This window comes from Amborella trichopoda, chromosome 8 (assembly GCF_054954075.1).
Source record: "Amborella trichopoda isolate Santa Cruz 75 chromosome 8, AtrichopodaSantaCruz75HAP2 v2.0, whole genome shotgun sequence".
Taxonomy (NCBI): Eukaryota; Viridiplantae; Streptophyta; class Magnoliopsida; order Amborellales; family Amborellaceae; genus Amborella; species Amborella trichopoda.
The window spans coordinates 28,448,307-28,463,676 of record NC_142343.1 but is presented as its reverse complement, the minus strand read 5'-3'; the positions used below and the strand labels follow the sequence as shown (position 1 = coordinate 28,463,676).

The 15,370-nt window shown below is 31.1% G+C and overlaps 1 long non-coding RNA gene across 1 annotated transcript; it reads right to left on the bottom strand.

Moving 5' to 3' along the window:
- Positions 1-9,652: 9,652 nt before the first annotated feature.
- On the bottom strand, positions 9,653-15,370 carry LOC148780998 (uncharacterized). Its single transcript, XR_016039724.1, has 2 exons — positions 11,736-15,370; positions 9,653-10,048 (listed from the first exon to the last, which is right to left on the bottom strand). It is a non-coding gene; the product is annotated as an uncharacterized LOC148780998 (long non-coding RNA).

Sequence of the window (15,370 nt, the reverse complement as noted above, 5' to 3'; positions counted from 1 at the left end):
ATTTGAATTTTTAGAAAAAGAAAATATCTTAAAACTTTAGATAGCAACTAATCAAATTTTAGAGAGATAAATTATCTCAAAATGTTTAGAAAGAAAAAGTATCTCAAATTTTAAGTTTTAGATAGAGAAATTATTTCAAACTTTAGAGAGAGAAACTATATCAACATTTAGAGAGAGAAACTAACCAAAAATTTTAGAGAGAGGAACTATCTTAAATTTCAAGTTTTAGAGAGAAAACAAATACTAAAATTTTAGAGAGAAAAACTATATTATATTTTAGAGAGAGAAACTATCTCAAATTTCAAGTTTTTGAGAGAAAGTATTGTAAAATTTTAGAGAGCGAAACTATATCAAATTTTAGAGAAATAAATTAACTAAAACTTTCTAGAGCGAGAAATATCTGAAAATTTTTAGTGATATAAATTATATCAAATTTCAAGTTTTAAAAAAATTTCAAGTTTTAAAAAAATAAGGTATGTTAAAATTTTAGAGATATAAATTATATCAAATTTTAGATAGAGAGTGAAACTATCTAAAATATTTTAGGGAGAGAAAATATCTCAAAATTTTTAAAAAGAGAAATTATCTTAAATTTCAAGTTTTAGAGAGAGAAAGTATCTTAAAATCTTAGAGAGAGAAAATACCTAAATTTTTAAGGGAAAGGTTTCTATACTTCTCTTACAGCATAGAAAACCTATGCTTCCTCTACATCATAGAAGATATATGCGTCCTCTACCATCCAGCCATCCAATTTTGATCAAGAGAGCTACTCACTGTTTGATCTTAGATCTGATATCTTAAAGTATTTTATTTTTAGTTTTTTTAAACAAATTTTACTAATATGAACTTTGGTACATGCTATCTTCTCATTGGGGTGAACCTATAAAAAATACTAAAAATAAATTTTCGATAAAATATAATGACCACAATACCTCTTGAAATTTTTAGGGCTATTTTGGTCATTTTATGTTATTGAAATTTTTTTTTATATTTTTCTTTAATGCGAGTTTACTAGAGAATTGGACGCACAAATTTTGGTGTCAAAATAGTTTATAGAAAAATAAATAAAAATAAAATAGTTTAGAGATGTAATATTGTGATTGGGGCAATCTTAGCCTCCATTCATAATGGACGGTTGGATAAGGGAAGTATATAAGTTTTATATTGTAGGGGAAGCATAGAAAGCTTGTCCAATTTTTAGAGAGCCAAACTATCTCAAAATTTTTAAAAAGAACTTATCTCAAATTTTAAGCTTTTGAGAGAGAGAGTATCTTAAAAAATTTAGAGAGAAAAAATATATCAACTTTTAGAGAGAGAAACCACCTAAATTTTTTTTAGAGAGAAACATTATATCAAATTTTAAGCTTTAGAGAGAAACTATATCAAATTTTAAGTTTTAAACTACTTCAAAATTTAGAGAGAAAAATAACCTGAAACTTTTTAGAGAGAGAACTATCTCAAAAAATTTAGAGAGATAAATTATATCAAAATTCAAGTTTTAGAGAGAGTATCTTAAAACTTTAGAGAGTGAAACTATATCAACTTTTAGAGAGAAAAAATATTTAAAAAATTTAGATAGAGAAACTATCTCAAATATTTAAGAGAAATTTTCTCAAATTTTAAGTTTTAGAGAAGGAAAGTATTTTAAAGTTTAGTAAGAGATACTATATCAAATTTTAGATAGAGAAACCACCTGAAAAAATTTTCAGATTGAAACTATCTCAAAACTTTTTGAGAGAAATTTTCAACTATCTGACATTTCAAATTTTTAGAGAGATAAACTATCTCAAAATATATGAAGATAAACTATATCAAATTTAAAGTTCAAGACAATTTTCTCTCTAAAACGTTGAGATAGTTTCACTCTCTAAAAAATTTTAGGTAGTTTTTCTCTCTAAAATTTTGATAAAATTTTTTATAATGGGAAATTTTTTTATATGTATTGTTGCATGCCAATTATGTGTAATGTAATTTTCACATGAAAATATTTTGTACGAAAATATTTCAAACCTACCGAATGTGTCCTAATTAGTGTAAACCCAAGTTAGGCAAATAGATGACCCAAACGGAGGGATTTTGCATAACCTGGGTATTATCTACAGGCTATTCAAATAGTCATTTCTCAATAACTAGGTTTTGGCATAACTTGCATAAACATTTATGATCCAAATCATGGTTTTGTTTACCCTAGGATCCAAACGATGAGGCTTCTGTAAGGCCTAGGCTTTTTGAAAACAAGATAAAAGCTTGACTTCAAATCCTTGTTTAGAAAGCACTTTTGGCAATATAAATCTATATGACGCTCTGCAATCAATTTCCAACACCAATAATAAAATTTGAAACTCAAAAAATAGTATCGATATTGTTGTTCGTTGAACACTTATTTTTAGGACAAAATGGATAGTTAAGATAATTTATTACAATATACAACATTTTTAGAACTTGCAATCCTAATTTTTTCATAATTATAATATTTAAGTCGAGATGATCAATGTAAAAGATTTTCAATGTTTGAATTACATTATTTGATAAGTTATGAAGTGAGGCTTTACTTATTTTGATAGGGTTCGAGGGCGTATCAAGCTATTTTCCTTTTTAGCTCAAGTGGGTCTTTTTTTATCCGTGTAATTGTTTACTTAACACAATCACGGGAAATATCATTTCAGGAAAGTTTATATAAGTATGAGGCTCTAAACAATCAAATTAGAGCACACTTCAAAAGTTTCACTAGAAGAGGTTATTTTGATGTCCAAATAGCCTCAAATTGATCATCTCGACATCACGATGTATAAACATAGAAAAAAATATACTTCAAGTTTTGGAAATAGTGCATCTTGTAATGTATTTTTGGACCATCAATTTTCAATATTTTCAAGTTTTCATATATCTGCTTGATCTACACTATTTTTGAAGTTTGAAATTTTATAATTAGAAATGAAAATATATTTTAAATCTACCACAGAGATTTCAATATTGAAACCACATTTCTTGATACTATTTGAAAGTGAACTTTACTTTGATTGTTTAGAGCCTCGGCTCTATACAAACCTCACCCATCATTTTTACACTTACTACCAGAACGAAAAACTTTACATATAATGTTACCGTTCATGACTAATTTGTAGAGTTTTTATTTTTCCAAAATGACCTTACTTGGATATTGATAATTTGAAGTTTTCAACCTAATTTTCTTTTTATAATATTTTTGCCTCTTTTATGCCCGAGACATTTAAAATCTTCAAATTCTCAAAAAGCTTTTACTCGACAAAAATAATAGGCGTCTATAAATTTTTACTCAAAATAATTAAAAAGGAAATTTTATATTATCAAAATCTCAAGTTTTTACTTGACAAGGAAAAAATAAGGCCCATCAAACGTCGGATTTTAAAAGCTGAAGTTGTTATTGGAATTTTTTTTATAGCAGCAAAAAAAACTTTGGATTTTGAAAATCTAAAGTCGTTTCTACATTGTTCTACAAATAAACTTTAGATTTTGAAAATATGAAGTTGTTTCTACATTGCTCTACAATAGAGAAACTTCGGATTGAAAACTTCGGAAAATCTGAAGTTTTCAATTGACAAAAAGCCAAAACAAAATGGGTACTCTTAAGGCCGGTTTGGATAGGAGGAAATTAGGAATATTAGATATTTGAAATCCAATGAAATCTATAGATTTTCAATATTAAAGATTTTTGTCATGGATTCCTCAAATCTCTTGTTTGGATAAACTATACAGAACTTCTCTTTCTAAAATTTTAATATACTATCTCTCTAAAATTTAAAATTTGAAAGTGTTCCCCTCTTCAATAATTTTGAGATAGTTTCTCTCTCTAAATATTTTTAAATAGTTTCACTCTCTCAAATATAATATAGTTGTTCTCGCAAATTTGAAGATACTTTCTCTTTCTAAAAGCTAAAATTTGATATAATTTCTCTCTCAAAATTTTCCGATAGTTTCTTTCTCTAAAAAATTTTATGTACTTTCACTTTCTAAAATTTGATATAGTTACTCTTTTAAATTTTAAGATGTTTTCTCTCTCTAAAACTTCAAGTTTGAGAAAGTTTCTCGATCTAATATTTTGAAATAGTTTCTTTATTTAAAATTTGATATAGTGTCTCTCTAGCATTTGATATACTTTCTCTCCCTAAAACTTAAATTTTGATATAGTTTCTCTCTCTAAATCTTAAATTTTGAGATTGTTTCTCTCTCTACAAATTTCAATTACTTTCTCTATCTAAAATTTGATATAGTTTATCTCTCCAAAATTTTAAGATACTTTCTCTCTCTAAAACATAAAATTTGCAATAGTCTATCTCTCCTAAAATTTTGAGATAGTTTCTATCTCTAAATTTTTTTAGGTAGTTTCTCTCTCAAATTTGATATAATTTTTATCCTTAAAATTTTAATATATTTTCTTTCTCTAAAATTCTAAATTTGACATAGTTTCTCTCTAAACCTCAAAGTTTGATATAGTTTCTCTATCTAAAAAACGAGATATTTCTCTCTTTAATTTTTTTTTGCAGTTTCTCTTTCTAGAATTTATAATAATTTCTCTCTAAAAATTTAAGAATAGTTTCTTTCTCAACAATTTTAATAATACTTTCTCTCTAAAACTTAAGATTTGATATAGTTTTGCTCTAAAAATTAAAATATGAGATTGTTTCTCTCTCTAAAAGTTTTGAAATAATTTATCTCTCTAAAAAATTGAGATAGTTTCTCTCTCTAAAATTTTGCATGTACTTTCTCTCTTTAAAATATGATAGTTTCTCTCTAAAACTTAAAATTTGATATAATTTCTCTCTCTAAAATTTTGAGATAGTTTATCTCTCTAAAAAATTTGGTATTTTCTCTCTCTAAAATTTTAATATACATTCTCTTTCTAAATTTTTAGCATACTTTCTCTCAAAAAATTAAGAGATAGTTCATCTCGAAATTTGAATTTCATATAGAAAGTTTATGAATTTGAAATTTGAATTTAGAGATGCTTGCTTGGTGATCTAACTTTATGAAAATATGCCTAAGGTTTTTAAGAAATTTTATTTGTTGTGAATATTGTGTTTAGTTGCTTAGGCATATTGGTATAAGACTGTGTTAGATAATTTTTGTTGGTTTTACCCTGATTTGTAATAAATTTGGTAGTTTTTCTTGCTTTTGTATATTTCTATTTAAAAAATTTTGATTCTTCAAAAAAAATTCAATAATATTTTCTAATTTTTGGTTATCAATAATTAAAATATTGTGTTTCTTCATTATTTGTATATAAATATTGTGCATTTGCCAAAAAATACAATATTGAGATTCATTACATTTTTTTTTTAAAAGAATACCGAATATTATTAAATCAGTGGAGCAATTACTATGAAAAAGTTAAAACAAAGGGAAGCATACAAGAACTGTGAAATGACTAAGTGACACTCAGACAACAACCAAACTCTCGATATTCGTACTTTGTGATAATTTCATCAAAATATGTAACATATTTGTAAATCTTTTCACAAATCAATCCATTTTTATGTTTTAAATTTTTTTGAATATTTTTCCCTTTTTTCTATGAGCTCGGTTTGGGACATAGTTAGCAAGTCAGGGAAGATCAATATATCGGCTCACCATAAAATCGAAAAGAAATCATTTTTATTTTAAAAAATGAAAAGTCGATGAAAAAATCGGATAAAAAATATGGATCGGTAAAAATAGTTTATGCAAAAATATCGCAAATATATTGGACTAGGCTCAAAAAATCGGAGGGAAAATAACGGACATGTTTAAAATAAAATTAAGTAAAAATTAAAATAAAAGTAAGTTGAAATAAAACATAAAATGATAAGTTGCTGATAAATATATGAATTTTCTCATTAAATGCTTTAACAAACATCACACATACTTAGTACATAACGAAAAAAAAAAAGAAGCAATGTGAGATAAGTAGAATTGAGTTGAGTATATTCATTTCTCTCCATATGGTGACCGTCACTTTATAACCATAGTTAAGCAATGGAAAGATGTACACCTTTTCTGGTTAGACGAGCAACAAATGCAGTAAACCAAAAAGAAACACAGAACAAGAAGATGAGCATTACACAAAGTGAGAGAGAAGCAAACACAATATCTTCTATAAGAAACGCAGAGTAAGTGAGAGAACATACATAGGCAATAGAGAAACAAGATGGACATAAAATCTCAGAGAAGATGAAGAACACATTGTACATAAACCCTAATCCAAGATTCCAGTCATGAATTTAGTTTGGGGATTGAGCCCTAATCTTGTTTTTTTTTTTTTAAGCTTTGTTCTAGCGATTTATCCAAGATTTCCTGTCATGAATTTGGTTTGGAAATTGAGCTCTAATCTGGTTTTTTTTTATTTTTTTTTCAAGCTTTTATTTTAGGGATTTAAGATGTACAAATTGTGATAATCCGAGTCTTTGAGCCTTAATTTGGATGGATATTTTGGTGGAATTTTTTCAAGTCAAAATTTGGGGATTTTTTTAATAAATGGTTTTTATGGTATTTTATTCTAATTTTATTCAATGGATTTGAGCATACCTAAAATAATAAACCCTAACAATATACTTGGGGATAAAAATTTATTTTTTAGAGAATTTTTTTTTTTTTTTTTGGAAATAATATACCTTTTAGAAAGCATGGAAATAACAATTACATAAAACAGGACAAAAATTTTCATCTTTTAGAAGAAAAAAATAAAGGTAAAAAATGCAAAGTTTTTTTGGACCGATTTTTCCATAAAGATCAATAAGGCGCGTTTTAAACGTTTACGTGAAAAAAAACGCGTATTATGCATAAGCAAAATTTACAGTTACACAATTCACAAGTCTGTTCCATTTATCGCAATTTTGATAGTGGGCGCCAAGCCTATGCCTTGATTATCCAATCTAAGGTGAGAAAATGCCTCTCATATATCTCTCCAGGAGAATAACCCCTGATTTCGAATAGAAAGCGTTAAGAGTATGGGAGAGAAAACGAGCACACAAGAATTTACGTGGTTCGGCCAATTGGGCCTACATCCACGAAGGGAGAATTAATCTGTATTATTATGACCCTTCTATGGCTCCCTTGTATAAATATATAGAATTGTACATAATAACATTCTATATTGAGAGTCCACAATAGGAAACAGTGATCAGCTTGATTAAGGGAAATCAACGTGATTTAGGAAAGCTGGCTGATATGCAGATATCACCGGGATACACCAGGCAGTCTTAACACTCCCCCTCAAGTTGGTGATAAGAGATTGAACGAGCCCAACTTGTCAAGAGCACGGATGAATTCTTCTTTGCTAACCGCTTTAGTGAAGACATCTGCAAGTTGATTTTCACTGATAACATGTAGAGTACAAATCGTCTTGCCTTGAACTTTCTCCTTGATAAAATGACAATCAACTTCAATATGTTTAGTTCTTTCATGAAAAACATGATTAATTGCAATATGGATTGTAACTTGGTTATCACAAAATAATGGTATTGGCTTGGCTGACTTGAAACCTAAGTCATTGAGAAAGAATATTAATCAAATTAGTTCACAAGTTGTGGACGCCACAGCACGATATTCTGCCTCAGCACTGGATCTAGTGACAACATTTTGCATTTTACTTTTCCATGTGACAATATTTCCACAACAAAAGTGTATAAACCTGTGGTAGATTTTCTATCTGAAGGGCTACCAGCCCAATCTGCATCACAATAGCCAATTATATTTTCATGGCCATCGTTTTTCATCCAGATTTCATGACCATGGAAAGATTTTAAATATCTTAGAATTCTATCAACGTCCTGCATGTGAGAAGATCCGGGCGAATGCATGAATTAACTAACCATGCTCACCGCATAGGTGATATCTGGTCTGGTAATAGTTAAGTAATTAATTTTCCAACAATATTTTCCAATATCTTGAAGAGGTTCACTATCTTCGATGGAGATCTTGTTGTTTACCTCAACTGGAGTATCAATAGGTTTAGCTCCAATTCTACCAGTTTCTCTCAAGAGATCTAAGGTATATTTCCTTTGTGAAAGAAACAATCTTTTTTTAAAATAAGCAACTTCTATACCAAAGAAATACCTTAATGTTCCTAAATCTTTAAAATGAAAGACATGGCCGAGATATTTCTTTAGTTGATCGATCCCTTATATGTGGCTTCCAGTGACTATAATGTCATCAACATATACCAATACAATAACAATTCCAGCATAATTCCTTTTAATAAATTTAGAAGAATCAGCAGCGCTTCTAGTAAAACCATTATTTAATAAGGCATTGCTGAACTTTGCATACCAGGCCCTAAGAGATTGTTTTAAGTCATATAGTATTTTCTTTAGTTTGCACACAAGATCTGAATTTTTTCTAGGGTGTCCATAAGGTATTTCCATATACACTTCTTCTTCTAAATCACCTTGAAGAAAAGCACTTTTAATATCGAGTTGGAACAAGGGCCAATTTTGATTTATGGCAACTGAAAGAAGAACTTTAACAGAGTTCATTTTGGCCATAGGTGCGAAAGTTTTTTTATACTCTTCACCATAAGTTTGCATAAACCCTTTTGCAACCAACCTAGCTTTGTGCCTCTCAATTGTACCATCACTATTGTCCTTGATTTTATAAATTCATTTATTTCCAACCAGTTTCTTTCCTTTAGATAACTTGACAAGTTCCCAAGTATGGTTCTTGTCAAGGGCCTGAAGTTCTTCTTCCATAGCTTTTTTCCAAACTGACTTGGAAATAGCCGCTTGGAAGTTAGCCGGTTCCATATTAGAAGAAACAGAGCTAAGATAAGAAAAATAATTTTGAGAGACATGAGAGTAATCAACAAATTGTTCAATAGGATAAGTGGAAGCATTATAGGTATAAAAATCATGAAACTTACTTGGGAGACGAGTAGTACGTTGAGGTCGATTAATGGAAGGGGAAGCTACACGAGAGTCGATTTGGTGAGGTTCAGCTTGAGGTTCTTCTTCTTGAGGAACTTCAGCTGCTTCTCCTCCATTCTCATTTTCATCATTTTTATCAGTATCAAAATTATCAATAGTGATGTTGGGCATAACCATATGTGTCTCCCCCTGAACCTAATTTTCCTTAATGGGTCCAAAATATGGTTCATTTTCTCAAAAAACAACATCACGGGAAACAATAACATGTTGGTTGATCGAATCAGAGCATTTATATACCTTTTAAGTGGCACAGTATCCGATGAAAACACATTTTTTTGCTTTAACGCTTAATTTATCAACATTTTGACTGTGCACAAAACAAACACATCCAAATATTTTCAGATGAGTCAAAGAAGTCTTCTTTCCGTTTAGAACTTCCATAGGAGATCTATTTTTCAAAAGGTTGCTTGGCCATCTATTGATTAAGTAACATGTTGTTAAAACAGTATCTCCCCAAAAATGTTTTGGCATATTACTCTGAAACATCAGAGCCCGAGTGGCCTCAAGTAAATGGCGATGCTTGCGTTTGGCAATCCCATTTTGTTAGGGAGTTCCAACGCAAGAGGTTTGGTGAATAATTCATTTTTTTTAAGATAACTAGAAAACATGTTATTCACATAGTCTGTCCTATTGTCAGATTGCAACACTTTAATTTTGGCATCAAATTGAGTTTCAATCATTTTAAAGAACTCTTGAAAAGTGGGAAAAACTTGATATTTTGAATGGAGTAAATATACCTAAACGATCTTTGAAAAATTATCAATAAATGTCACAAAATATCGATGTCCACGAGTAGACTTAATTGGAGCAGCTCCCCAAACATCACTGTGAATTAAATTAAAGGGAGCAAGAGATGTTCGAGTAGAACTTCTAAAAGGTAAACGAGTTTGTTTCAAGTACCGACAAATATCACAGTCCATAGAGTCCAAATGCAATGAAGGAAAAACACAACAAAGAAATTTCTCAGAGGGATGACCAAATCTCATATGCCATTTGCTACTATCTGTTACTTCCCTCTCTTTAGAAGTGACAGGGGCTTTTGAGGCAGAATCCAAAATGTAAAGTCCATGATCCAGCTTCCCCTCACCAATCTTCCTCCCCATGACCCGGTCCTGGAACAACACATTTGAAGGAGAAAAGATAACATCACAGTTGTGACTTTGGGTGATTTTACTAACAGATAACAAATTAGATGAAAAAGAAGGTAAATAAAGAACATCAGAGGAAGAAGAGCTACTAAAATTTTTGGTTTTTCCATTTCCTTCAATAGGAATGGTAGTTCCATACGCTATTGTGACAGGATTCCCTTTCATATTTAAAAGTAGATTAGGGGTCCCAATCATATCATCAGTAGCTCCTAAATCAATGACCCACGATGTCGGTGATTAAGAAAAAAAAGAAACGGATTTACCTGGTTCATGGTTGTGAGTCTCAGAATTGGAAGCAATCGAAGCTCTATGAAAATTCTGGAACATTTGGGCTAACTTCTCAAGAGTTTGAAGGACATCAATGCTGGAGTTTTTGTTTTTTCCTTGTATTTTTTATCTTCTTTTTTTAGGGTGAAGTTTCCAGCAATTTTCTATGGGATGGCCTCCCTTCTTACATTTAGGACAGTAATGTCTTCCAGTACCACGGTTTTTGCCACGATCACTCCCGGGTTTAAAGTTTGAAGTAAAGGCTTTTTTAGAGCAATGATCAGTTTTACTTTTAAGAGCCGACCTATCAGATTGCTCTTGATGATTTTTACCACTTCCAATCATAGCCTGACGCCTAGATTCTTCTCTATTAATAATGAAGTAAACAGAATCAAAGTCAGGTATTTCTTTAAACAGTAAGATTTGGCTTCTCAAAGCCTCATGTTTAGGTCCAAGAGCAGACAACAGGCAAATATCTTTTCTTAATTTTTTTTAGTTTCAAGTGTTTTTAGATCAGTAGAGGTGGGCAGATAATAATCCAATCGATCAAATATACTGGAGACAACGCCAATAAGCTTACTAAAAGTTTGATCACCAACTTCAAATTCATAATTTCTTGTTTAATTTTATAAACTTTTGAGGCCTTATTTAGACCTCCATACATTGTTTGGGCTTTAGTCTAGACCGTGGCAGCCGTGGAGCAAAACTGAAATCCAGAAGCAATTTTGCGATTCATAGAATTCAAAAGCCAAATTTTTACCAAATCATTGTTGGTTTCCCACTCATCATATTTTGGATCAGTGTTTGGAGGGGCCGTTTTAGTTCCATTTATGCATCCCAATTTTCCTTTTCCACTAATAAATAATTTGGCAAAGTTTGCCCAAAAAATATAATTAACCCCTCCCTTTAGTAATTCAATGGTTATTTTAAGGTTGGGATTTGCCTCATTATTGTTGGAATTTTCAACCATGAGAACAAATACATTGATTAAAAAAAACAGAACAAAGAAAGTCCTTACTGAGCCATGCCGAAAAAAGAAAACCGAAAGAAAATACCCGAAAAACCAAGAGGTTCAAGACCCTGTAGTTGTTGAAGCTGACGAGGTGCACAAGATAGCCCACAAAATCTTATAATAAGAATATTGCCTTCTTGAAATAATGTGGTCTCAGGGGTCCACCACAAACTTATGAGAAAAGAGACCACATAATAGAAGAGTATAGATATGAGAAAAGAAATCACTAGAGAAAAAGATCGACTGATAACAAAAACCAAAAAGTTCACAAAACCAACGTCCGAGACAGTGTAGATCTCCTTTCACCTCGCCAAAAAACTATTGGCACCCCAAGAAACTCGCTAGAAAAATAGCCTGCAATCAGAAACTCACCGAAAAATTATCGGCAACCTGTCGGAAAACTTTCGGCCCTTATGGCCAGAAATCGAGTGGATATCATCTCCGTCAAGCCTTGCATTCTTACCATTGTTGAAGATGACTACACAGAGGAGCTAGTAATTGCCCATATCGCAAGGTTCCTTAGACATTGTTGCTTGCCCTATTCTCTCTCTAAAAAAAAATTTCCAATTGAACAAGATATCATTGAAGGGTCAGTGCAGTTTAGAATCAAGATCAATCTAAAAAATCCGTGCCTTCGCTAAAAAATATAGTAAGAGTTAACAAACTTGTGAACCAGGACAGGGCTTATCAAGCCAATATAGGGATGGCTGCAAGACGCAGCGTGAGGGAATTTGGAGAAGCAAATTGCTACAGTGTAGAGAGAAAGACAAGGTGAAGATATTCGGACCACAAAAAAAGCCCAAAAAAAGTTCTCGAGATCTTTCAAGACAATCAAACGGAATAAGACAATAAAATTTCAGCCAAAGAAAAAGAAATGGTGCAATGATACACAAGATCAACCTGATAGACCGAATCTTTGCTCTGATACCATGTTAAGAGTATGGGAGAGAAAACGAGCACACAAAAATTTACGTGGTTCTGTCAATTGGGCCTACATTCACGAAGGGAGAATTAATATGTATTATTATGACCATTCTATGACTCCCTTGTACATATATATAGAATCGTACATGATAACATTCTATATTGAAGAGTCCACAATAGGAAACATTGATCAACCTGATTAAGGAAAATCAACGTGATTTAGGAAAACTGGCTGATATGCAGATATCTCTGGGATACACCTGGTTGTCTCAACAAAAAGGCAATCTAGCCAAATTAGCCACAATCACGGGGGAGAGAGAGAGGTTGTGAAATACATAGAGATGTTGGTTGGAGAAACACAGGGAGAGAGAGGGGTTGGGAAACATGGAGAGAGAGAGGTTGCTTGGGAAACGCTGGGAGGAGAGATACAGAGGGTTTGGGTGTGAGAGAGGGATTTGGGAAAACACGGGGTAGAGAGCATAGTTAGCAACTCGGGGACTATCAATAAATCGACTCACCATAAAATCAGAAACAAATCGTTTTTATTTTAAAAAGTCGGATGAAAAATAGGGTAAAAAATACGGATCAGCAAAAATACTTCATATAAATATATTGTTAATATATTGGATTAGGCTCAAAAAATCGGAGTAAAAAAATTGGATAAATTTATAGTGTTATAAATTTTAAAATTCTAAAAAAATATAAATTATGTCAAAGCCATCAATAACTAATTCATCTATAAAAACTTTACTAGACTAATATAAATAAGTCGATTAATTTAGATGCCTCGTGACTTTGATGCAATCCTCTAATATTAAATACATAATTAACTAATATATGCCAAAAAAAATTGTATCATATAAATCTACCCATTACTTACCAAAAACAAATATATTATATAAATTTATTCATTAAATGCTTTAACATCACAACTACTTGGCAGGTCCAAAAAAAATATACGATTTTTGTTTTCTCATTACAAGCATTTAACTATAGTATGGTCACTATGGTCACACCATAGCTATGGTTAAAGTTTTATTAATTTCTTTCCTTTGAAAAGAGGCCCGTAGAAATTTAGGTTTTACACCTCTGTTTACGGTTTAGAGAGAGGAGGAAGGAGGAGAGAGGAGAAGGTTACGGTTTAGAGAGGAGGAGGAAGAAGGAAGAGATGAAAATGGGCCGGGCTCACAGCCAGGTTTATAGAGGCAGAAGAAGGAAGAGGTCATGGGCTTCACAAACCCTAATGGAAGAGGCCCTGATTTTTAGAAAGAGAAAAGAAAGATGGGATGTTGATTTGTGATTAGTTTGAAAAGGGCTTTTCTCTCTAATTTGAGATGTTGTTTGAGAGAACGCCCTAATTATATTGATTTGTTAAGAGGCCTTAACATATTTTTAGAGAGAGAAATGGAGGAGGGTTTTTCATTTTCTTGGGTAAACAACAACCAGAGCTAAATGATTAGATTTGGGGACTAATCCTATATATACAATTGCTTGCTCCTGTAAGTTTACAATTTACAATATATTATTTATCTTTGTTATCACATAATCAAAAGTAAAATATTGATTACTTTGTCATGTAGTAACAATCTCTGCTTCTCATTCATTAGTAAAAGACTATGTTTTGAGCTCTAATTTGTGCCATAAACAGCATTTCAATAAAAAGAATTATCACAAATAATCACATAAATTTACATGTAGAAGATTTTATTTACAATATGATTTACTTTACAAAATGATTTGCTATAAACAGTATTTCATTTACACAATAATTTTCCATAATAACAATGATATCTCTGCATCTATTTGTTTAAGATTTTTTAAAAAAGGGAAAAAAAAATCATACATTCAATACTTTGAAAACAATAGTGGGGATAAAAATTTCTATTCTAAGCTTTTTTTAAAATAATATTTTTTTCCAAAAGCATGAAAGTAGCAACGGCTGCCATACGCAAAACAGAAAAAAAAAATATCTTCTAATAAAAAATTATAAGTAAAAAAAGATGCGATTTTTTGGCCAGATTTAAAACGTATTATTAAAACAACACGTTTTAAACGTTTTTAAGAAAATTACGCCACTTTTTCCGACCTTTCAAAAAAAATCGCCTTTTAAAACTCTTTCCATAAAAATGCCGATTTTTTTTTAAAATCGCTGTTTAATCGGCGATTTGCTAACTATGGTAGAGATAAAGCGAGAGACCTGTTGAGAGAAAGTAGTGGAAAAATGCACAGACAGAGACAGAGAAGGGATTTGGGAGAATCTCAAAGAAGGGTGAAAAAGAGAGAAATTTGGCGAGAATATATTGCGTAAAGAGAAAAAAGATTTAGAATAAAAGGTTGGGTTTTTTATATTTGTTAGGATTAAAAAAAAAAAGTTAAAAGTGAGAATCTTTGGTCTATTGTGATACGAAAACAAAAAATACAAAAAAGAAGGGGTATTAGGATGTTTCCCTAAATTTCTATTTAAGATTTTCTGATGTTGAAAACCCGAAAAGTGACTGTTTTTTAGTAGCATTTTGCAAAGCACAACATATTTTTTAGTTTTTCAAAAATGGAAATTAAGACATTTCTCTTTCAAAAACAAAAATTTATCAATTTTAGTTTTTCAAAAACCGAAAAAAAATAGGATTAATATACTTAATTTACAGCACCGTAAACACGCTTGCAACTCGGTGAGAAAGACACATCAGTTGCAGAAGCTGAGCTGCCCATACTACCCAGGAGTATAGAGCTCTCAATCCAAATGTTAACAACTGCTTCTTTTGCCTTCTCAATTGTTATGCCAGAGCCGAGAAATCCATCAGACCTTCAATCCTCTGCAATCAAACGCAATTTTATTGGGAAAGCATCACGACTTTGATTGCTCTCTCTGTAAATCTCTCGAAAACAGCTGAAACCAAGAACCTTCTCCAGCTTTTCCGGCTCTGAATTGACCCAATTTTAAGAGTTCTGAGCCGTGTTGGGATATGGAAGCTCTGAAAGCACAGGGGCTGGAGAGGGGCCAAAAGACTAGGGTTTTTCTTTTTTCAATTGGGCGTATTAATAAAAAAAGGAATCCTCTTCGTTTTTCGTAACAGAAAAAAGGA